Source organism: Arvicanthis niloticus, chromosome 13, assembly GCF_011762505.2.
Source record: "Arvicanthis niloticus isolate mArvNil1 chromosome 13, mArvNil1.pat.X, whole genome shotgun sequence".
Taxonomy (NCBI): Eukaryota; Metazoa; Chordata; class Mammalia; order Rodentia; family Muridae; genus Arvicanthis; species Arvicanthis niloticus.
The window spans coordinates 55604498-55628379 of record NC_047670.1 but is presented as its reverse complement, the minus strand read 5'-3'; the positions used below and the strand labels follow the sequence as shown (position 1 = coordinate 55628379).

Sequence of the window (23882 nt, the reverse complement as noted above, 5' to 3'; positions counted from 1 at the left end):
GATGAGTTATTGACAGCCTGTTTAAGGCCCTGAGTTTTAGGAGTTTACATAATTTTTCTGACCTCAGTTTTGTCTGTCTATCTGTCTCTTTTTCTCTTTCTCTCTCAACAGATTCTCATGACATAGTCCGTTAGTCTCAATTCACAGAGAGCTGATTGCCTGTGCCTCCCGAGTGCTGGGATTAAAGATGTACATACCCCACATGGCTGTTTTCTTCTCTTTAATATATGTAACAGTGGCAATATTTTGTAGGGTAAGGCTAAGTAGATCAATGCATGGGGAGGGCATGGATGGTTTCTAGCAGATAGCATTAAACTTATATTTATGTTAATGTACATATCGTGAAGGGAAGGCAGTTAATAAAAGTCTGAAAAACAAAAGAGCTGACTCTTTATTAGGGTAGTTTCATAAGCACGGTCCCCAGTAACCTTAAATGGACAGCCAGGGAATTCAGAACCTGACACCACAGAACTGGTGATCCAAGTTCACAAATGGAACTTAGCTTTAATCAGCTGGGACTGCCCTTATTTGCATGATCATTATTCATGTAGATCTGATTTACCTAGCAGAGATTATGTAACAAGAGAACCTTCTAGAACTGTCACCAGCCAATGTGGACTGCTGTACTTCACACTGCACAGATGACATGCCAGGAAGTGATGCAAATGAGATTTATCCTGACAGATAAAGGACTTCTCCCACAAGGAGATCCTATGGCCCACTCCCTGTATGTCATTGATATATTTCATATCACCTTCCCCTTCTAGTGTACTCAACAGACTTTTTATTTACTGTTTACATTCTTCCTTAGTTTATGCAGTAGCTGGGTATTACCTGACTGTGCACATCTTTAATGAGGTAATTTAATGTTTGCTAGGGGAACTATCCGCAAACCTATTAAAAGCAGATGCTTAGTCTACAGTAAAGGTTGAAGGGGCTTTGGCTGAGAGGGTGCACTTCTCGGAATACATGGCTTAATCTTTGAAAACAGGCATTTCAGGAAGAGAGGCTGAAGCATCTCTGCCTGGTGGGTGGGAAGGGAGATGAATGTTATGTGTGACCATAACTACAGAAGTGCCATTGCAGAGTGAGTTTGGGGACCAGCTCGCAGGAGGCAGGTGGTAGAGGCAATGACTCTTAAGTAGAATCAAGAGATGGGTCTAATGTAATGAAAAAAACTTCAAACTTCAAAGTGTATGATATTAGTGACTCAGGACTGACTAGATATAAAAAAGCAAGAACCAAATCCCTGACCTGTAGTCACCTTGCAGCCACCATTCTTACAGGGGATGCTTCAGCCAGGGATGAAGTATTTAGTACAAAGATATATATAAAGAAAGTGAAAAGAACATTATGTTTTAGGTGCTGGGACAGTATGCCAAAAGTACCTTTGTATAAGGTCGAATCCTAGCAAGTGGCCACTTTGGGGGTGTTGAAAATTAGTCAGATTTTTATCAATTTCATACAGCTCAACCGATACATTGAGGTTAATTGACAGTAAATCAAAACACTTTTATGACCTTGCCTTTTATTGCCTTTTAACTATGACCGTAAAATGAAATTGGCCAATTTTATGTCTTAGCCTCCTTGACCTTACAGAATTTTCCTTCACTAGATTCTAAATAAGTGTTTTGTTAATTGAGCGGTATTTTCTGTTACCTCCTCTCAAAAGTTAGGTCTGAATTTGCTGTGCTACTTAAATTCTGAGGCTGTCCCTAAACTATAATTAATAAAGTGTTGGCTTCATTTCAGGTCTCATGATTTAGATAAATCTTTCCTGTTCCTTGTTTGGGCAGCACCGGGAAGCTAATTAATATATTATTAATATATTTCACAGGCAAGCAAGACTCTGCTTGCTCACATGGCCATGACAAGAATAGATTCAGGTCAGAAATATTTTTGCAATTATGGGAAAATGTTATTATAATGATGAAAAAGTATTGTTTATATAATACAACTCTGTGCATTAAAACACATTACAGACTAACAAACAAGGTGAATGGCAACCAGGTAGGCTCTTTCCCAAAGGTGCCAATCACTCAGAGCCCAGTTGGAGCGTCACCGTGCCCTGTGATGAACTCGAAAAAGATAACTTTTGGACATCCCAGAAGAACTTCATTATTATCATCTGTAATAACCTTCATAAAAGGTTTCGGTAAGAGTTTGTGGTTGATTCCAAATTTAGCAGCAAATTCTGAGACAGCTGAGATGTTTTCCACTCACAAAATAAAATGCTTCTGGGCTGGGGATGCAGCTCACTTGGTAGTGTGCTTGCCTGGCAGGCCTGAAGTCTTAGGTTTGATTCCTAATACCACAGAAAGTGGGTGTGGTGGTGCACTCCTGTACCCTTAGCTTTTAGGAGGCAGGAGGACCAGAAGTTCAAGGTTATCTTTAGCTATATAATGAGTTCTAGGCCAGCCTTGACTACATGAGACTTAGTCTCAAAAAGCGACGGTGGGCTGGGAATAAATAGCAAATAGCTTGGTGGCAGTATGCTTGCCTAGCCTGTGGGGGACCCCAAATCCAGTTCCCAGGGGGGGGGTCTATCTATCTTCTATAGTAATCTAAGACATGTGGACTGGTCAAGGAAGGGTGAACAAGTTGAGTGCTACAGCATCTCTTCTGGACCCCAGTTTTCCCTTATTTGCTAACTATTCTCCTAGAGAATACACATCCTTCATACCATTTGCAGTTGTGTGGATACACAGGCAACATCTTAAAATGCTTTGGGAGCCTGAGTCAGAAAGGATATTATTGAGGTTTGGTTAATCTGGAGCTGGGACAGCGACCATGCCACACACACAATTCTGAGAAAACAGAATTGCTTTCAGTTTTGAAGAGAACCACAAACCCCTCTATGTCTAAATCACTTATCTGAGCCAAACCTGTGGGCAAAGGAGCTGAAGCTCCAACACAAGCTGAGTACTCATCTCAAGGCCAAGGGTGTTCCTTGGATTTTTCTTTTCCCAACTCCCCCAAGGCCAAGGATGTTCCTTGGATTTTTCTTTTTACTTTTTGGATAGAGCATTCACAGTTCTGCCTGATTTGTGCTGTCCAGTGGAATCCTAACTCCCAACTCATGGGCTCTACAACCACATGGCAGTGCCGATCATGGCTTAGACCGTTTAGGGCAAGAACAGCTCTAAACGAACGAAGAGGTGATCAGTTGCTGCTCACACAGCCCAGAGGCGAGCAGAGGTGAGAGGAATTAGCGCATCTCAGGAGCAAGAGTTCCAGGGATTGTATCCAGGTTCTGATTCAAGTTGACAAAGATATAAAAAATACCAATAGAGCTAGGCAAATCTGCATTTCTCTTTTTATCTCACTGAAAGTCCCTGGTTTGAGGACTCTGGGGGAATGTGGAGAACAGGACACTGCTGGCAGGTGATGGGGAGGTGTGTTGTTAGGGAAATAGTTTGGGGTTTGAGGTTAGGGTGTGTTCTAGGATTGTGTTATTACGTGGAATTACTGAGGGCTGGGGGTGCTACTGAACGGGCAGGAGCCATGCTTCAGAAGTTGGCTCAGGGTGAGGGCTCTGGGCCAATCCTTCATTCCATTAACAACACAGCTCTAATCCGGTCTAACAATAAATCCCTCACATGAGCATGCACCACAGTTCACAACACAATCACAATCTGCTCTCAACAACTCGGGTGCTGTAACACTTCTGGATCTTTCCTCCAACTTCCCATTTCTGAAAATGATTTCTAACGTGCACCAAAAAGAGAAGCAATCAGAAGCCATTCTTGTCGACTGCTGTTTTAAACAACCAAAGTTGTCTTTTGTCTGGGAGTGCACAGTCTTTAAAAAAAAAAGAAAACAAAACCATGTATTGAACACATATCAAGTTGTTGGCAGTTGCTCTATCCTTTATAACCTTTTAAAAGATGATTCCTTAAAAAGTCATCTGGCCAAACTATAAAATGTCTGCTTTGCTAATGCATTAAAATAACAAAACAGGGACGCTCGCGCACGTGTGTGTGTGTGTGTGTGTGTGTGTGTGTGTGTGTGTGTGTGTGTTAGTCCCTAAAATGCTTACCACCCAAATGTGATGCCCAGTACCCATGGTAAATCTATGTGTGCCTGTTATCCTAGAGTTGGGGAGGTCACTAGACAGAGGCTCTCTGGGGCTTACTGGCCAGTCAGGCTAACTCAGTCAGGCTTAGAGGATTCTGCCTCAAAAACAAGGTGGAGAGTAATGGAGGATATCCACCATCTTCCTCTGGCCTCTACATGTACTTGCACATCCGTACATATACACAAACACGTATACACTCACAACCAGCCAGAACCAGTTCAGGGATTTGCTTTCAGGTGTGTGTGGATAGGATTTTGTTTTTCAGCCCAAGCTGGCCTTGATTTGTAAAGCTGCCTCTGCCTCTCAGGTGCTGAGAATAGAGGGGTGTATTATCACACCCAAGTAAGGATCTTTAAAAACTGATTTTATTTTTAAGTGGTGCATGAGTGTGTGTGTGTGTGTGTGTGTGTGTGTGTGTGTGTGCGTGCGTGCGTGCGTGCGTCTGTGACCGACCTCAGGTCCTCTGAAAGAGCAGTCTATGCTTTTAACTGTTGAGCCATTTCTTTAGCACCATTATTTTTTTATGTGCTAAAAAGTAATGTTTTCTCACATTTTGTACAAGTTCCTTTCACTAAGGGAGCAAGCAGCTCAGCTAACATTGTGTGCAGTGTAACCCTGGAGTCTAGGATCCTATGGGGTGCCACATTCAGTCAGATGAACCACAACCAAGCTGGGAAGCAAAAATGACACAATTCAAAGTGGGCCTTTAAGCTGAAAAAAAAAAATCAAGTTATGAGAGAGCATGTTCAACTTTAGCTTCTAGATCTGACGTGTGTCTTTTTATGCTTAGTTCAAAAAACAGAAAACACATAGACAAGTACAACTTTTGTGTTTATAATATTTATGTATTTTTTTTGAGGGGGGGACCAGGGTCTGGCTAGATAGCCCAGGCTGGCTTAGCACTCACTATGTAGCCCAGGTTGGCTTTGAATGGCGAGATCTTTATGCCTTGGCCTCTCAAATGCTAGGATAACAGGTATGCACAGTACCTTGTCTAGCTTGGTCTTTCTTTTGAGACAGTCTTACTGTGTAGCCTGGACTTCTTCTAGTTCAAGAAGGTCTTGAACTAACGACCTTCTTGATACACTCTCCCTAGTGCTAAAAGTAAGGGCTAAATGCTGGGATAAATATGTGCTGTTTTTGAGGTAGGGTCTCACTACATAGCCCTGGCTGGCTTAGAATTGGCTATGTAGACCAAGCTGGCCTCAAACTAACAGAGATTGTCTATCTGTGCCTGTGAGTGCTGGCATTAGAAACATGAGCCACCATACATGACTCTCAAATGTAATTTGGTTTTTTGTTTTACTTTGTCCTGTGCCCCACTATTCATAGGACTTCTATGAGTGTATTTCATAAACCCTATTTATTTGAGAGGGTGGTAAGAGGGATAGGCTACCAAATCCAGGACAAGCTCTTCTGCAAGACCCTTCTGCTCAATGCAGTATGCTCCTTTCACTGGTGTGAGCCGTTATCTCCGTTCGCCTTACAGGGTGATACCGCAGTACTGTGGGGTTGAGGGCTGCGGCCGAGGTTTAGGCCTCTCTGCACGTCAGCCGTTCACAGTTAACTCCAAAGCTGTACAACTGTAACATAAGGCTGACAAGACCATCTGGACAGACAGAATGCTTTCATCTTGGAGGGGAGTGAGAAGAGGGTATGGGTTTGAGGCTAGCCCTTGGAAGCTTGGAAGGTATTGTGAGGGTCCTCAGCTCCCCCAGCAAGAACAGAGGCCCTTTTTTTCTGGAGTAGTGAGCACATGAGTTCCTTGGAACTGTGTGTGTCCTTAGCTCCATGGGTGTGCTTTCCCTGTAAAAACCTGTCGAGAAGCCTGCAGGCTTATGGATGGAAGGGTCAATGTCCTAAATTCTATAATTTCCTATTTCAGCTCTGCTATGGAAGGAGCCTTGCTGAATTTTATATCTCATCCAGTTGCCTTCTAAACCCTAAAGTCATACAATACAGTCACAGTTTCTTTTGGAGAGCATGTTGCAGTTTACGAATTGCCTTTTTATGCCCCTTATTACATTTGCTCTCTATAACAGCCCCATCCCAGCCGCATCTCTGAAAGCTCTTCCTTTGACAGCGACTGCTGGTTAGAGAATCTACCCACTAGAGAAACCAGCACCTTCCACAGCAAGCATGTAGCACTGCCAGCACAGGCTGAAGCCAGCAATTCAGGAGGAATGGAAGGCGAAGTCCCTGGAGGATGGATGAGATGGTGGCTTTGGGACCTGACTGAAGTTGAAGGGGACAAATACACAGCAGAAGGGAGACCCTGAACCAGGCAAGAAAGCAGAAGATTCTCAGTGTGGCACACACTGAGTGCTTGCCGCAGCTACCAGCAGGGCTAGTGTGTAGCTTGAACCTATGACAATTCAAATATTTCAGATGGAGGAAGAAGAGGAGGAAGAGGAGGAGGAGAGACAAAGACAGACAGAGACAGAGACACAGAGAGTTGGGAGGGAGATAGAGGGAGGGAGGGAGGGAGGGAGGGGGAACACACAGAGAGAGAGAGAGACACAGAGAGACAGAGACAGAGACACACACACACATACAGAGAGAGAGAGAGAGAGAGAGAGACAGACACACACAGACAGAGACAGAGAGACGATCGATCATTTTGGCCTTGAGATAAGGTCACATGTAGCCAGGCTGGCTGTGAGTCCTTACCCTCCTGGCCTGTCCCTCCCAAGTGTTGTGATTATGAGTATGTATTGCCACACTCAACTCTGAAAAATAACCTTTTTTTTTTTTTAATAGTTAGGAACCCAAGAACTAGACCTCAGGATCTGCCCAGAGAGGCATACTCATCTGTTTGATCTATCTGCCTTCTGTCTCATTCTGGAACATTCCATCTATCATAAAAAGCCCATCCTAAAATGGCACACTTTGGCAACTGCTTTGTGGAAGGGAAAACAATCAGGACGCTGTTATTGTTGCAATTTAGCCAGGATAAATCTGATGGATGTTGGCAGCATCCGAAAATCAGTTTACTTCCCTACTTAGAGACTCGATATGAAATGAGATTAATCCAGTTGCTGCGAATTCAGCAGCACAAATCCCTCTGCAGCTCATTTGAATCAAAACCCACACAGCAATGGAGTGCGGTCTCCAGAGCCCGAGTGAGGCATTGATCTTGGGTTTATTTACAGTGAAATTCACATCAGAACACTTGTCGATGACAGTGAACTCTTCTGTCCTTAGACAAGGGTCACAGGGAAAACATTTGCGGGACAATCGAGATGTTGCTGTGAAACTTAGCCTAAGGATGATTGTACCAGCTAGACTATAAACTCAGCCAAGAGCTACAACTCCCTGGAGGAAGAAGGCAAGAGAGAATAAAAAGCAACAAAGATGCCGCTGCTCTTTTCGCTGCTCTTTTCTATTCGCTGTTCACTTTCCATGGCCAAAAGGGCAGTTTGTATACAGGATACTTTTAATAAATATCTTCTGGTGGTAACACTTGCAGACCGGCAAGATTCGGAAGGGGTCAGAGGGGTCACGATGGGGTGCAAAGGTTAGCAAGAGATGCTTGGGGCAGAAGTTAATAGAACTGTGACTCTGTAACCCGACAAAGGGGCGGCTGGGTGGGGCACAGTAGGGTGTGTGTGTGCTGGGGAGGATGAAAGAAAGGTCCTCTGGTGAGGGAAACTCGAGGGAGGGGGGTCGGGGGTCAGGAACGGGGACATAGTGGTGACTTAGATGGATTCTAAGGAACCCACGGGTCCTAGGGAAGTCTTTCTTGCAAAGTTTAAGGCTGAAGGGGAGATAATCTTTTGAAATGTCTTGGCTTCCCTGTTGGAGGGAAACGACTTGGGGGAGGGGTGCCTCTCCAGTTCTTATCCCACTGTTGTTGTGTGTGTTTGTGTGTGTGTTTTTCAGTAGCTAAGGTCAGGACTCAGCTTGCGTCTTGGCTGCCTTTCTCCATAGCTCAGAGCACTGGACCCCTTCTTGCAAGTCAACCACACTGTGGACTCAGCAGAAGCTTCTCTTGGATGGGGAGGGATTAAGAAACTCACTGGAGCTGAACGCCTAGCTGACCCTACCATGGGTCACCCTCTGCAGCTGGCATGGCTTTCAGGTGGCCCAGTTTTAGCCAGTGGATTGTGCCTCCTCCTTTTCTTCTTACTGGATTTACCTGAAATCCCTCCTGCTACTCCCTGCAAATGTTCCACACACTTTCTTGTTTTCCAGGCCTTACACAGATGCTGGGATGATTGGAAAGTATCTACTCTACTGCCTGCCCCCTCTCTATCTCTCCAGCCCACCCTACCCAGTCCTCCTGTGGCAGTCACCTGGCATTTAGTCCCTGAATCACAGCCCTGCTACTTAAACTGACTGTGCATGGAGCTTTGGCTATGACCTGTGCAAGAAGCCTCCTCTTATCTGCAGTAGGATTCTCTACTCTCTGTCCCCTCCCCAGGCCCCCAACATTACTCTAGCCGTGTGTTTTCATTTCCCTGGTCACATACGTGGCACCCACTAGTCCCCCACAGAAGGGTTTTTCCAACTTTGCTGCCATTGACATCTAAGCCAGCAACTGTGGGGACTATTTTGTGCAGTGCAGCTTGCCAGTGTCTCTAGCTTTGACCTACCAGCAGCACCACACATCCAAGTGATGACAAACAGAAGCATCTCCTGGCATCACCAAACACTCCTCCTAGGGATGTGTTGTGGGGAACAGGAACATGTGATCTGCAAAGACCTAGTAAGGCAAGGGTGTTTGAAAGCCAGTGATAGACACCTTGAGAAAAGGCTGTGCATACTGGGAACATTTAAATCTTGCAAAGACCTACCGAATGCCTCTCTGTATTCTCAGAAACACCACAGGGGGCTGGGAAGCTGTGTTAGGATGCAGGGTGGTCAAACCCAGTGACATCTCTTTACCCTACATTAGGCCTTCCCAGATGTCACTGTGCACAAGAGTCACCAGGAAAAGGTTTTTGAAATTCAAAATCAGCTTCTGGAGGTTTGGGAAAGAGACTGGGAGCCTTATTTTTATTAATCATTACTTTCTGGTGTGTTGGAAGAAACTAACTTCAGATCCTTTCTCTCATGCTCACAGGCAGCGGCTGCTGCTGATCCTGGATCCTGTTGCTGCACCAAGCACAGAAGCTCCAGGTCCCAGATACTCCTGAGGGCTGAAGGAGGGACTGTTGAGCGTCACGGTCTCAAGATCACATTTAGGTTAAAGTTTGCATTAGAAGAACAACAGGTTAGAGAAGTGGGGGACACTCCCTGCAACTTTTTTTGCCGTGAGGTAAATGATACACGGTGTGTTTTGAAATAGACACTTGCATTAGCTTGAAATTATATATTGTTTAAGTTACCCATTAGCTCTCTGTTTCAGCCTAAAATGATGATCAAATTTCTAGTTTGCTCGATTTTTCAGAGGTTTCCAGGAGTCTAATAGACCTGCTGAGTTCAAGGTGTTTATCCTTCATGTGCACTATTAACAGAAGAGAGTGGGGTTAGAACTCGACAAGAGAGGAAGGCATGAAGACAGCCACTTGATTCAAAGTTTTTATTATTTAATTAATTTTCTGCAGTGCAGTTTGGGCAGTGTTGTGTTTTGTTCCCCTCTCAGTGCTGTGGATGGAATCCTACGGTCTTAAGCATGCCAAGGGAGTGCTCTGCCACTGAGCTATATCCTAGCCCAGTGGAAGATTACAGTTTACACACATATATATTATATGTACTACACATTATATATTTTATTATATATATGTACATATATATGTATATATAAATAAATGTGTATGAGTGTTTCATCTGCATGCATGTTTGTGTATCATGTGTTTGCCTGGTGCCCACAGAGGCCAGAAGAAGGCTTTGGATTCCCTGAAACTGGAATTACAGACAGTTGTGAGCTGCCATGTGGGTGCTGGGAGTTGAGCCTGAGTCCTCTGGAAGAGCAATCAGTCCCTTGGCTGTTGAACCATCTTTCTAGCCCATGTTTGAATGTTTTATTGCTTAAAGTATTTCTTTGCCCGGCAATGGCTCAGTCTGTGAAGTGCTTTCTACATGGGAATGAGGGCCCAAGCTCTCCCTCAAAACCCACAGGAAATGAAATCCCAGCGCTGGAGGGGCAGAGACTCAAGAACTCCCGGCCTTGCTGGCTAAATCTGTAAGCTGCAGATCCAGTGAAAGACTGTTTCAAATCAAAAGGTGGAGAATGGTTCAGGAATATGCCCAACATGAACATCTGGCCTCCACAAATGCACATCTGCACACACCTGTACACCCTGCACATGTGCACACACAGAGGAGAAGATTGCAGTTCTCTTACTTTCCATATCAACCCAGCACCAACTGCTTTGTTTCTGTTTCTTCCTTCCTTTCTTACAGGGTCTTACTATGTAGCCCAGGCTGGCCTTGAACTTGCTATGTAGACCATTTTCTTATATATCTAGCATCCTCAGTCATGTTGGAGAGTCTCCAGGAACATGACAAAGGAATTCATCACGGAATTAAAGCATAGAGAGCTTGTGCTTTTGGCCCTGGTTACATGAAAGCCATTCCTAATTCACATGCTCTTTCTACCATTCAAGAGTCACCTCCAATTGATTTCACGAAGAAGAAAGACCTTATGGCATTTACTCAAATGGCAAGTATTTTTACTCAAAAATTATATTAACTCCATACAATGTTACTACAACACCCAATCAGATAACCCATTCATATCTTTTTTTTTTTTTTTTTTTTTTTTTTTTTTTTTTTTTTTTTTTTGGTTTTTCGAGACAGGGTTTCTCTGTGTAGCCCTGGCTGTCCTGAAACTCACTCTGTAGATCAGGCTGGCCTCGAACTCTGAAATCCACCTGCCTCTGCCTCCCAAGTGCTGGGATTAAAGGCGTGCGCCACCACCACCCAGCTCAGTCATATCTTTAATGTAGTCATACAAGTGAATGCCCACTAGCGGTAACATTTCGTGATAAGTGTAATGGGATCTTCTGAAAGCTGCCCAGAGCCTGGCACAAAACCTCTCCTTCTCCCCCATGATGCTGCTTGAGTTAACGTGGGCTTTGGGTTTTATATGCACCTAAGTCCTTGTGTAACCTTGGAGAGGAAATGGCCGCTCACATGTGTTAGTGTTTCACAGTGAGGTCCTAGCATGTCTGAAGATCCAGAGTTCTCCAGGGCTGCAGATGACTCAGATAGGAAAGAGAACACAGTTCTAAAGCCTTTGAGGCAAGGGATCAGTATGAGATTAGTGCTGCTACACTATCGGATAGGATAAGCACTCACCATCCCCCCACCCGGGGGTGGGGGACTAATCTGCCTGGTTGGGAATATTCTGACATGGTGTCATCACTATAGTCAGATGTAATAAGCATAAATGTCACTATGAAACCGCTATGCCTAGTGTTCGTCCTCTCTCTCTCTCTCTCTCTCTCTCTCTCTCTCTCTCCCTCTCTCTCTCACACACACACACACACACATACACAAAGGGGGAGAGAGGTGGTGAAGAGGAAGAGGGAAAAAGAGAGAGAGAGGGAGGGAGAGAGGGAGACAGAGAGAGAGGGAGGGAGGGAAGGAGGGAGAGAGAGAGAGAGAGAGAGAGAGAGAGAGAGAGAGAGAGAGAGAGATGAGAGCTAGGCACATGAGAACTCTGGGGTTCTAGCTGACCACGGTTTTGGTATGAGTCAGCCCTGTGACATAACTGCCACAAAGGCTAATGCAGTCGTGGGCTGTGTAATAGACCCAGAGGGAGAAGGTCCAGGCAAGAATCACCCTGTGGCATTTGCACTGTCAGAGCTCTGGTTCATTCTGGGGATCTTGGCTGAAGAAGAGTTCTAAACTGAAATCCTTCTGGAGAGGGCCACTTCAATTAACAGCAGTATGCAAAGCTGTGGCCCAGGAATGAAACGAACCAAAATCCCCCCCCCCCCCCTTTTTTTTAAAAGAAGACTCCAAGCGACAGGATGGAATAGGGAAGGGAAAGGAGATGTTCCTCTTTGAAAGAGCTCCAGTTGCAGAAACTTAATTTCCAGATCCCCCATGTAAAATACCTCATCAGGGCCTTCTCACATTTTGCTTGCAAAATAAACATTTTCAGCAAATTATACCCCATTTCTCTCATGATTTCCTTGACATCATATAAAAAGTTCAGGATGGAGCATGGGAAATGGTTCAGTTGATAAAGTGCTTGTCTCTCAGGCCTGAGGACCTGAGTTCAGATCCTCAATATTCTCACAAACGCTGGGCACAGAGTCTGCAATCCCAGCACTGGGTGGAGCAGAGGCAGGCGGGTGATCCCTAGAACTAGCCAGACAACCTGCCTAGTTAATCCCAGAGCTCCTCCTCCGGGTTCAGTGAGGGATCTCATTTCAAAGAATAAGGTAAAAGAGCAGAGAGCTAACCCAGTGGTTAAGGGGCTCTGCTGCTCTTAGCAGAGGACTAGGGTTCTATTCCCACCACCCATGCTAGGTGGTTCACAGCTGCAGTTTCTGTGTGCACTACATACATGTGTGCACGTGCCCGGGCACACACACACACACACACACACACACACACACACACACTTCTGGATGCATCAGTGCCTCTTGCCCTCAGGTATGCCTCCTCTAGGAAGCCTTCCCTAAAAACCTCTATCCATTTTCTCTGTTGTCTCCTTGTCACGGACTTCCACTCCAACAAGCATTTTCTTCCACTTCTCCTACTTGTCCTGAGATTATTCGTTCCCATTATGGACTTGGTCTTTATTTTCCTAAATGTTTTCCGTTCATCTGGGTCCTCATCAACAAGAGACTGAGAGAATTTCTGCAGAAAGCAGCCAAACGACAAATTCAAGTATCTGGACAGGTAATCTTTTAGAACATCTACATGACAAAGCATTGTGGCTACTCTCTTGATGCTAATAACTGAAGCACCCTTTGGTTTATGATATAATGTGAGCTGACAAAGCTGGCCGTGCTGCACATCTTTCTCCCTTACATCTCTATTTCCATGTGGAAGCTGCTCATCCATGCTGTAGAAAACTAGCTTTCGGTCTAAAAAAGCTGCCTCTCTCTTCTTCCAGGCACTGGGGGTGCCTCTCTAGTGGGGGGGGCTCTTTACTTCACAGTTGCCCTTTATTTATTTGGATATTTGTGGGGTACCACGTGTTACAATGCTATATGGGTCTTTGGTTCATAAAATGTACTGGGGTCTATTTATAAATATTGATCTAAGAAATCAAAATGCCACAGAATCAATTTGTCTAAATAAGAAAGGACCATGTGAGGCATTTCCCCAATTAGATGCTGCATGTTTTAAGGTATACAAAAGCTTTTGGGGTTGTCATGCATGAATCTTCCAGAGTCTCCTGTGTGTTGGGTTAAGGAACAGTGTTGTTTTGTTCGAGGACAGAGCAGTGTATGGGGCACCACAAGCCATGTGAGAGGCTGAGAATAGAACATAACATACAGGAGCTCATTCATGCTCCGTCACGATTAGTGTAGGGTGTAGTGTTATCTCCATCACTCTCCGTGTAGGGTGTAGTGTTATCTCCATCACTCTCCGTGTAGGGTGTAGTGTTATCTCCATCACTCTCCATGTAGGGTGTAGTGTTATCTCCATCACTCTCCGTGTAGGGTGTAGTGTTATCTCCATCACTCTCCGTGTAGGGTGTAGTGTTATCTCCATCACTCTCCATGTAGGGTGTAGTGTTATCTCCATCACTCTCACTGTAGGGTGTAGTGTTATCTCCATCACTCTCCGTGTAGGGTGTAGTGTTATCTCCATCACTCTCCATGTAGGGTGTAGTGTTATCTCCATCACTCTCCGTGTAGGGTGTAGTGTTATCTCCATCACTCTCACTGTAGGGTGTAGTGTTATCTCCATCACTCTCCGTGTAGGGTGTAGTGTTATCTCCATCACTCTCCGTGTAGGGTGTAGTGTTATCTCCATCACTCTCGGTGTAGGGTGTAGTGTTATCTCCATCACTCTCCGTGTAGGGTGTAGTGTTATCTCCATCACTCTCCGTGTAGGGTGTAGTGTTATCTCCATCACTCTCCGTGTAGGGTGTAGTGTTATCTCCATCACTCTCCGTGTAGGGTGTAGTGTTATCTCCATCACTCTCCGTGTAGGGTGTAGTGTTATCTCCATCACTCTCCGTGTAGGGTGTAGTGTTATCTCCATCACTCTCCGTGTAGGGTGTAGTGTTATCTCCATCACTCTCCGTGTAGGGTGTAGTGTTATCTCCATCACTCTCCGTGTAGGGTGTAGTGTTATCTCCATCACTCTCACTGTAGGGTGTAGTGTTATCTCCATCACTCTCCGTGTAGGGTGTAGTGTTATCTCCATCACTCTCCGTGTAGGGTGTAGTGTTATCTCCATCACTCTCGGTGTAGGGTGTAGTGTTATCTCCATCACTCTCCGTGTAGGGTGTAGTGTTATCTCCATCACTCTCCGTGTAGGGTGTAGTGTTATCTCCATCACTCTCCGTGTAGGGTGTAGTGTTATCTCCATCACTCTCCGTGTAGGGTGTAGTGTTATCTCCATCACTCTCCGTGTAGGGTGTAGTGTTATCTCCATCACTCTCCGTGTAGGGTGTAGTGTTATCTCCATCACTCTCCGTGTAGGGTGTAGTGTTATCTCCATCACTCTCAGTGTAGGGTGTAGTGTTATCTCCATCACTCTCCGTGTAGGGTGTAGTGTTATCTCCATCACTCTCCGTGTAGGGTGTAGTGTTATCTCCATCACTCTCCGTGTAGGGTGTAGTGTTATCTCCATCACTCTCCGTGTAGGGTGTAGTGTTATCTCCATCACTCTCCGTGTAGGGTGTAGTGTTATCTCCCATAGTCCAAGGAATGGCATAGTACAAAGCACGCATTTCTTTGGAAGATGTAGATAATGGACCCATGACCTAAAGTCAGTTTAGAAACTTCAAAAAGCAGGACAATGAGAAACACAATCTTGACTTCCCATCATCAATGGCAAATCACAAATACAGGCAGTCACCTCTGTGGCTAGCCACCTGTCTGTGCCAGTGGCCCTTGGGGAAGGGCTCTGTAGGTCATTCTTTGGTTTCAGGGCTTTTGAGATGACACCTCATGATTCTCCAATGGCCAATCCCATTTCAGAGATATTAAAGGATGTATGTGGAGGTGGGTAGGTGGGCATGAGTATGTCCAGATGTGTGTGTGTGTGTGTGTGTGTGTGTGTGTGTGGTCAATGTCAGTGTCTTCCTCAATTGCTCTTCACCTTATTTTTGGGGGGTAGTGTCTCTCACTGAACTCATTGATTCAGCAAAAGCAGTAAGCCAGTGTGGTCCACAGATTTCTTTTTCTTTCTCCTTTCCCAGAACCAGGATTACGGGAGCACATATCTACACTTAACCTTTTCAGTGGATCCTAGAACTCAGGTCCTTAGGCTTATGGTGAACACTTGACTAACTTCAGCCATCTTCTTAACCCCAAGGCTATAACTTTTAATGAAAACTCACGTGGAAGGCATTGTGTCCTTCCAGAGAAACAACCTCTTCAGGGAGACAGGGCTTATCATTAGCTCTAAGTAAATCCATCAGCATTACTTACGTTGTATTGCACTCTGAACTGCCCGTGAGGGATAAGAAAATAGTGTGCCACGGAGCACGGGGTCAGAAGATAATTGCTGTAAAATAGCCCTGCAGCAAATGAGGTGCCCGGTGGAATGACACACAGTGGCCTGCAGAGGCACTACTGATATTTATTGCTCCTAATAAGATTTGTATCTTGAAAAGGAATCCGTCAAGATGGAAACAGACACCAGCTTTCATGACTTACAGGGGAGGGTGAGGGGGTCTTGCCACGGAGGGCAGAAAGAGTCATTTACCATCCGTTCCCGGAGGGATACTTAAGTCTCAATAGGAAACCAGAGGGTGTCTGAGAACATATGCTCTGACCTCACTCTTGACCAGAGGAAACTGAGGCCCAGAGAAGCTTTGACCTGTTCAAGGTCGCAAAGCTGGTTCGATTTAGGTGGAGGTGGAATCCAGATCTGCAGAAGCCAGGTAAGGAGGGTCGGGTGATGAGAGAATGATATGCCCCTAGGGAGGAAGTCCCAGCAGGTGTACCTAGAGTGAAGACCTCAAACTTTGCTCTTCCTTCTCTGCAAGAGTTAGAGGTAAGATGTGTGGTTTGTCTGCCTTGAAGACCTCAACCGAGATCAGGCGAGATAGTGTGCGAAAACCTGTTTTTAAAATCTTGTCGGGCTTGGAGTAAAATAAATCTAGAGACATTTTCCTGTTGAGCTTCTCTCGATGGACACCCGGGAAGAATCTGTGTGAAGGGGGAGGAGGCTGAGTGGCACTGTGGGCCCCCCCCCCCCCCGTGACAAGCCCCTCCTCCTCCCCTCTTACCATGGAGAACTTTGTGCTACGGTTATCAGTATATTTACAGGTGATTTTAAAAGTTGATGTATAAGGTGTTGAAATGTGTTACTTTTCCTAGGCTTAATATATGATTGAGGTTTGCCTGTTACAACCACTTACTGATTCAAGAATACACATTTCATAACAATTCTGTGTAGGGGAAGAGAGACTTTTCAGTTGAGTGTGTGTATGTGCGTGTGTGTCTGTGTGTATGTGCACAAACATATGTATAGTTTCCAGAGATCAACATTAGGTGCCTCTATCAATTCCGTTTTACCCTACTTATTTTACTTATTTTGAGATAATCTCTCACTGAGCCTGAAGTTTGATTCTGTTACGTTGGTTGGTCAGCAAGCCCCAAGGATCTTCCTGCCTTGGCTTCCCCAACTCTGGGATTACACGTATGAACTACCAAGCCACGCATGCTGGGAATTCAAACTCAGGGCCTCGTGCTTCTGTAGCAAATGTGGTATCTACTGGGCCATCTCTTTTACTCTGACTTCACACTTTGCTTCTTTATGAAGGACTAAAATCCCCAACTTATAAAACTATGAACAGAAATCTCAACTTACAAACCCGGGGGAAATAGTTTTACAAATAGGGGGAAATAGTTTTCCTCCTATTCCCTGATGTCCCCTGTTAATGTTTCTTACTTATTTGGGTCCTTCTTGAAATTCATACTTGACAAGAGAGCTATATGTTCATTATTGACTGTATTCCCACTGAGGTCTCAGTAGTTTGTGTCTAATATTTTCCCATAAAGCACTAGACAAAAGACTCAAATTATAAACCATTTGTAGGGCTGACACATTAAAACCATTGGTTCTAGAAGGCTGAGGGGTGGAGAGGAAAAAAATTCCCAAACAAATAAAAAAGTATTCTTCGTTACTAACTGATCAATTAGGCTGCATCTCATTCAATACCATGAAAAGGCAGAAACGACACAGCGGTGCCAGCAAGGAACGCACACAAGCATTGATAACTCAGGGTTCGTCTACACACTTATTTTTAGTTCTCTTTAGAAAATTACACTTGAGAGCTTTCCCTAATAGCAATTTAAGGAGCAGATTGTCACAGCCCTGGGACCCGATTGTAATGCTAATGAGGCCTCAGACCAGTCCCTGGCTGGGGAGGCTTCAGCTGGCTAAAAAGTGCTGGAGATAACCAGCCAACCAGCCGCGGGCATTACTACCCACAGCAGACATCCATCGTCCTACAAGGAGGTCCAGTGTGGCCTTTATATTCCAGTGTTTTAGTGGTAAAATCCTTTACAGTACAGGAATGTGAAAAAAAAAATGAGAACTCCTCCCTCCCAACGCTATCAAAAATCCCATGTTCTGCCCTGAGGCTTTGAGGTCTCATCACTTCTCTCTTGTCTCTTCTACTTCCCACCTCTGCCTTCTGGCTCTCCTCTCCTCGCTCCCACTCCTTCCATGTTCTGGAAGGTTCCAAGTGATGTAAATGTTAACAAGTACACAAATCTACACTTTGCCGAATGCCGTTCTTATTTGAAAGATCAAACCTTGCAGTGTGTTTGGGTAGCCACAGTGGATTTTCAACTTCAACCCTGTTATACGAGGCCCTTTTTGCTAGTTTCCATCCATTCCTCCTTCCACGTGCCATCCTTTAGAGAGACTGCTCTGGAATCAGACTCCTTGGGGTCAAACTCTGGTTCTACTGTGAGTGACCTTCTGGGAGGTACTCTGGCCTCTTTGCACCTCAGTTTTCTTATGTGTGAAGGAGTGATATCGCTGGCGTTTTCTTGGCTACACCAGGGGAAGTAAACAATTTAGTGCCTGCCAAGCCTTAGATTGGCATTTGAGGTTCTGAGGTGGAGTGTACAAGCAAAATGAGAGGCAGAGAAACAGATTAGCCACAAGGCAATAACAGCAACCGCACCAACAATGCACTGTTTTGGAAACCTGTATAAATTATCCAATCCTTAGACAACCCCACCTGCCTCCTCATCACTCTCTCGCCTTTGCAGTTCAAGAAACAAAAACCGAGAGGACTGGATTTTGTTCGGTTCGCTCAGCAAATGGTGGGCTGGGAGCACATTTAGGCTGTCTGGCTCCACGGCAAGTATTCAGTCAGTGTAACTTATTATTATTACTGCCATATGAACTTGTGCACTCAATAGATAAATACAGCTGCTGTCACTAGTGGTGACTGAGCATGTCTTATGCATCTTCAAAGTATATTAAAATAGATATGAGCACCGATGGAATATTGATTTAGGCAAAGACGAGGATCTAAAATCATCAGATGGAAGCAGTTGGAAATAGGATATTAGCACAGTGCCAAAGTGTCACCCCCTCAATTACTTGTTAATTGTAAGAGGGAAACAAGTACCCTTATAATGAGAGAGAGAGAGAGAGAGAGAGAGAGAGAGAGAGAGAGAGATCCCTAGAGCAAAATCAATGCCTAGAGCCAGATCAAACTTGGCATCGTGACTGGTGGAACAATCCAGAAGGATGTGCCTCCTGATATGATGCAATATGGAGCACCCGGTGGCACCTTATGAAAAATGTTCAATCGGTATCTCGACATGAGCTGGTAAAAATGCTTGCTGCCAAGCCTGAGTTTGGTTTCCAAATCCCACATGGAGAAGCCAACTTACCTGTGACTTCCACATGCGTGCTGTTACATACGTGTGCACGCCCATACATGTAGAATGAGTAAGTAAATGTAAATGCAGATCTCAATATGCTTCTAGTTCTAACGCGGGGTTTATGCGACAAACGAGAGGTAGAGTGATAGATCAGCCACGAGGCAGCAAACCGATTCAAAACGTAGGGCATTTTTGCAAGGTCACCGGCCTAACTTGGGAAAAAAAAATTCCAGCGGGGACTAGAGAAATATAAAGATTAGAGTCTGTTTTTTTTAAAAGTTTTTTAAAAAGCAATGGTATGGGTGACAGTTGGAGGCAAAAATGGGGAAGATTAGCATGGACTAGCTATTCAGTAGTAGATATTAAGAACTCCTACCTTTGTAGGCATAATGATGGCAGCATGGTTATATAAGATAATGTTCTTGTTCTTGGGTGTGAACTGAATTATTCAGGAGAAAACTGTCATTCATCCTCGACTTACAAGAAATTCAGAGAGAAATACAGCAGAGAGAGCAAGTGTGAAGAAGGTTATGTTTGTAAATCCAAGCGGGGCACATTTAGCATTTCAACTTTCCCTTAAATGTACATTTTTTTTTTTCATAGAGCCTTGCTATGTACCTGTCTAGCTGGCCTGATGACCTGGAAATTGTACTAATCCTGGTCTCTGCCTCCCGTGCCACCATGCCTTAAATTTGTACATAAATTCACTTTCTTCATGAGATATATACTTAACATCTTTGAAGAGTAAAGGTTTCTATCACTGTGTACCTTGTTGTAGTTTTATTAAATTCTCCAAAACTTTGGACTATGTTTGTATGCTTAGAAAGGAAACTACTTTAAAACATTACTTACTGAAACCTTATTGGCTCAAGTCCATTGAAACCCATTGTGAACTTTGTTAGAGGCCTTGGCATCCTAGTGCAAGTGTGGCACAAGTACTAGCACAAAGCAGTTGCTCAATAAATGTTAGTGAAGTGTTTGTTGAATGAAGCTGTGATTTCCTGAAAATTCTCCAACAGAATAAAAATATAATAACGAAGAAAAAAAAGGCAGAGACACATGAAATTGAAGTACTCCTGTCTATATGGAGGTGTGTGGAGTGAAGACTTCAGTTGTACTACATGAAGCTCACCTACTCTACCCTTTGGTTCAGAAACTACATGGTGACTACTCTTGAACTTTTAAAACTGTTTGCTTACTATGATTTTATATTATTTATTATTTCCGTGTGCACCATATGCTACAACATGGATGCTATGTCAGAGAACAACTTGTAGGTCTCTCTCTCTCTCTCTCTCTCTCTCTCTCTCTCTCTCTCTCTCTCTCTCTTTATTTTTTTCTATCATGTGAGTCCCAGGAACTGAACTCATGGTCTTGGATTTGCTTGTAAGCATCTTTTCTCACTGAGCTACCTGGCTGCCCCACTTCAACAAATTTTGAGCTTGCTTCACGGGAGCCTGAAGATTCTGTCTTTTGGATCGACCCAGTGGCAACTGTTGCTCAGCTAAGAAAGCCCGATGGAATCACACTTAATGACATATTTGTGAACAATTAGAGACTTTTCTAGAGCCAGAAAAAGGGGCACGTTTTTGCTCAAGTTCAGGCCTGAGCTCTTGAAGCCGCCAACACCAGCAGGTGTTATTCTTTGGGAATCAGCAGACACATGGAAATCACTGGCAGCTCTTCTAGAAGGCAATGGTTCCCAAAGAGCAGGCTCTGGGCAGCAAGAGAGATGTGTTTTGTGTGAGAGATGGGAAGAAAAATGATTAAGATTTAGAGAAATAATAATGTTCCCATCATGTGTCTTCATGGAGCCTCTCCCTAAGGTACATGGTATTTATGTTAACTCTTTTATTCTTATGGTGTCCCTCTGAGGTAGGTATAAACAACTGAAGGCCTAAGACATGGAAGCTATTGTTAGAAGCAAAGGCATTTCTTCATATTGAATAGATCGATCACCTCCTTCCCCTCAGCTTCAGTAAAGTCATTTTTAAAAGATGAAAGCTATTACAATTTAGGGAGAATGAGATTACAGTTTACTATGTGGGAGACTCTCCGAGTTGAGTTTAATAGGGAAGTTTTCTTCAGTGATGTGGGGCTGCATCCTTTTACAGAAAACCAGAACACACACACACACACACACACACACACACACACACACACACACACACACAAATTCTCAAAAAGGGTATAAGTCAGAAGTTTTTAAAACTTGGCATTGAAAGATACTACTTGCAGGAGGATCTCTGTGAGTTCAAGGCCAGCCTGGTCTACAGAGCAAGATCAAGTTCCGAGATCAAGTTCCGAGATCAAGTTCCGAGATCAAGTTCTGAGACAGCCAGGGCTACACAGAGAAACCCTATCTTGAGGGGTGGGTGGGAGAGAGACACTACTTAATAGTGGCTGCTTTTTCAAGAGGACCTCTCTAAGATTATACAATAAATATCAAGCTTTGTAGGCCGTCTTGAGTCACTAAAAGAGACCAAATTAAACTAAATGTTCTTTCTGAAATCAAAAATGAAGGAAAAAAAGGGACCCGATAGCAAGTTAATAGTGTACAATCAATGTTCCCATATGCAAGACTCTTCCACTGAAATTTCTCACCCTGCGACAATGTGTGCTCTTCACAGCTTTATCCCTGTGGTGGTTTAGATCCCATGCAGCCCCCTTTAGTTTGCCTCTGGCTGTGTACTTCTAACGATACACAAATTGTTACATATGCCTTATTAACAAGGCTATGTTTGAGGTAAGTGGATGCAGTCATGGTTAAATTAGCGAAAACCTGGTCTTCGCATTCCTTCCTCATGTTCTGAAAACAGATGGGGACAAGAGCAGAAACTAGAGATGGTCTTAAAGATGCCACATAACTATTAATAAAGAGACAAAGATAGACAACATCCTCTCCTCATGTCTTCCCACGTGAAGTTTTCTCTTATTAAAGGAACCCGGACCAGTGTTCTTTGTAAAGAGAGCAAATGCCGCCAGAACTAGCAGTTTGAGTTGGTGAAGAAATTGAGCAAGACCTCAGGAGCTCCTGACCTCAGAGTCTGGGCTCCAGTCACTGATGTTCAATCCACTGCCACCTCCCACACCCCGACTTCACTATTGAAGGGAGACTTTTACCTCCAGTACCTCAGCATTCAAAGTCTTTTCCAGAGATTGCTCTGAAGCCAGTTAGTGGATATGCTGTTTTTCTTTACTATGAGCAGAATAAAAACCAAGTTTTCTCTAGTTCATTTGACAGAAGTTGAATCCAATCCCTACTAACATAAGCCAACGAAGCCTAGGCTGATGAGCTGAAGTGCTGCCAGCAAAGTTTAGAAAAACCAGTAGGACTAGCTTTGGTTAGATTTGGCTTACAGAGAACAGAATCTTAAAAGCGCTCAAGGTTTCCAGAGGGCGTGCACCCACGTTGCATGACATACCTTTGGGAAGCGAAGAGGCTGAGTTGAGTGTGTATCTCGGCTTTGACAAGGAGTTATTAGATTCGTCTTTTGCCAGTGGGAAGATGCATTCAAATGTCAAGTTTACCGCGCTGCCTCAGCCTACTGGTCTGCTTTGTGCTGGCTTCTGAGCACCACAGTGAAGCAGGGTGCAAGCCCCAGATCCATCAATACAGCTTCCTCCTCCCTGACTCTTGCTCTCCCTCCAAGCTAACCCCAGCCAGTCTGCAGTCTGCAGGCAAACCACACAGGAACTAGCAGACACCCTGCTGCGCAGAGCTGGGCGTGAGCCTTAGATTATGTGGTTTTGTTTTCTTGCTGCTAGAGTCAACGCAGGAGGTTCACTGAAACATGCCTGCTCCTTTACGTTTCAGTTTTAACAAAACCCGCCTGCCCGCAACGCTAACATTCACATAAGAAAACTTCTGAGTTTGGGTACGGTCCAGTAACAAGCTGCTGCTGGCCTCAATTCAAAAGAATCTGTCTTCACATCCTTCCATCCAGAGGAACGCAAAGGCCACTGGGAAAAAGTTAAAGTCTTCCCTGGTCAATCATGATGTTAAAATCTCAGAGAAATGTCTTGCTAAGTGTATCCAGCCTATTTACATAACTCTTAGCTTATGATACAAATCTTGACACAAGAAAGGGGTGGGGGACTTTCTAAGCCAGGAGTTCTGTTACTGGCATGGCATGCTAACTGAGTTAACCAGCCAGTGAGCTGGAGATTCTACATCCAGTCTTGCTACAGTCAAGAGTGAGGATCTTTCCTTGGATCCATGGTACTTCAGGTGCTCTTGAGCAAGCTGGACCCAAGGTTTTCTCACAATTTAAGACTCATCATCTCCTTCAACTTCCCCAGTTCTCACCTCCACATTTCTAACTCGCCCTGCCCCCACATCACCTGCAGCTTGTTGAAGCCTGTCTTCCTTTCTCTTTGTTCTTGTATCTTTTGCACAAAAAGGAGACATATTTCAACTGGCTAAGCAAGGCCTTTAGAGTTCGGAGGCTGGACCCAAGGTGAAGAGGGACATTTCTGGATGCCACTGGCATTAATCTTTGGATAGTTTTCTCTATTTGATTCAAGTTGAGGTTCTAAGATTTTAACTTAGCCTTCATTTCTGCCTTCTGAGGTGGCATCTCATTGCTTTTTTTAAATGAAAAATTTTTCTAAAAATTTATTTTCTTTTTGGGTTTTGCGAGATAGAGTTTCCTGGAACAAACTCTGTAGACCAGGCTAACCTCAAACTCAGAGATGCACCTGCACCACCTCCAAGTTCTGGGCTTAAAGGCATGCACCACCACCATTGGGCTTGGATAAATATTTAAAAACCCATTTTCTCATGATAATTGCTCACATTTCTTTTTGAGACATGTTTTCTTATGTACTATAGCCCAGTCTGTGCCTAGAACTCTTCAACT

General features: G+C 44.3%; 1 protein-coding gene across 2 annotated transcripts in view; it reads right to left on the bottom strand.

The window, feature by feature from the left end:
• Positions 1-22710, bottom strand: part of Grap2 (GRB2 related adaptor protein 2) — a 79556-nt gene extending 56846 nt beyond the window's left edge. Inside the window, exon 1 of one of the 2 annotated variants that reach the window (XM_034516904.2) lies at positions 22446-22710. The gene's annotated coding sequence lies outside the window, so the exon portion shown is untranslated. The remainder of the gene's footprint in view (positions 1-22445) is intronic. The other variant, XM_076911651.1, reaches the window with a different exon arrangement.
• Positions 22711-23882: the final 1172 nt, after the last annotated feature.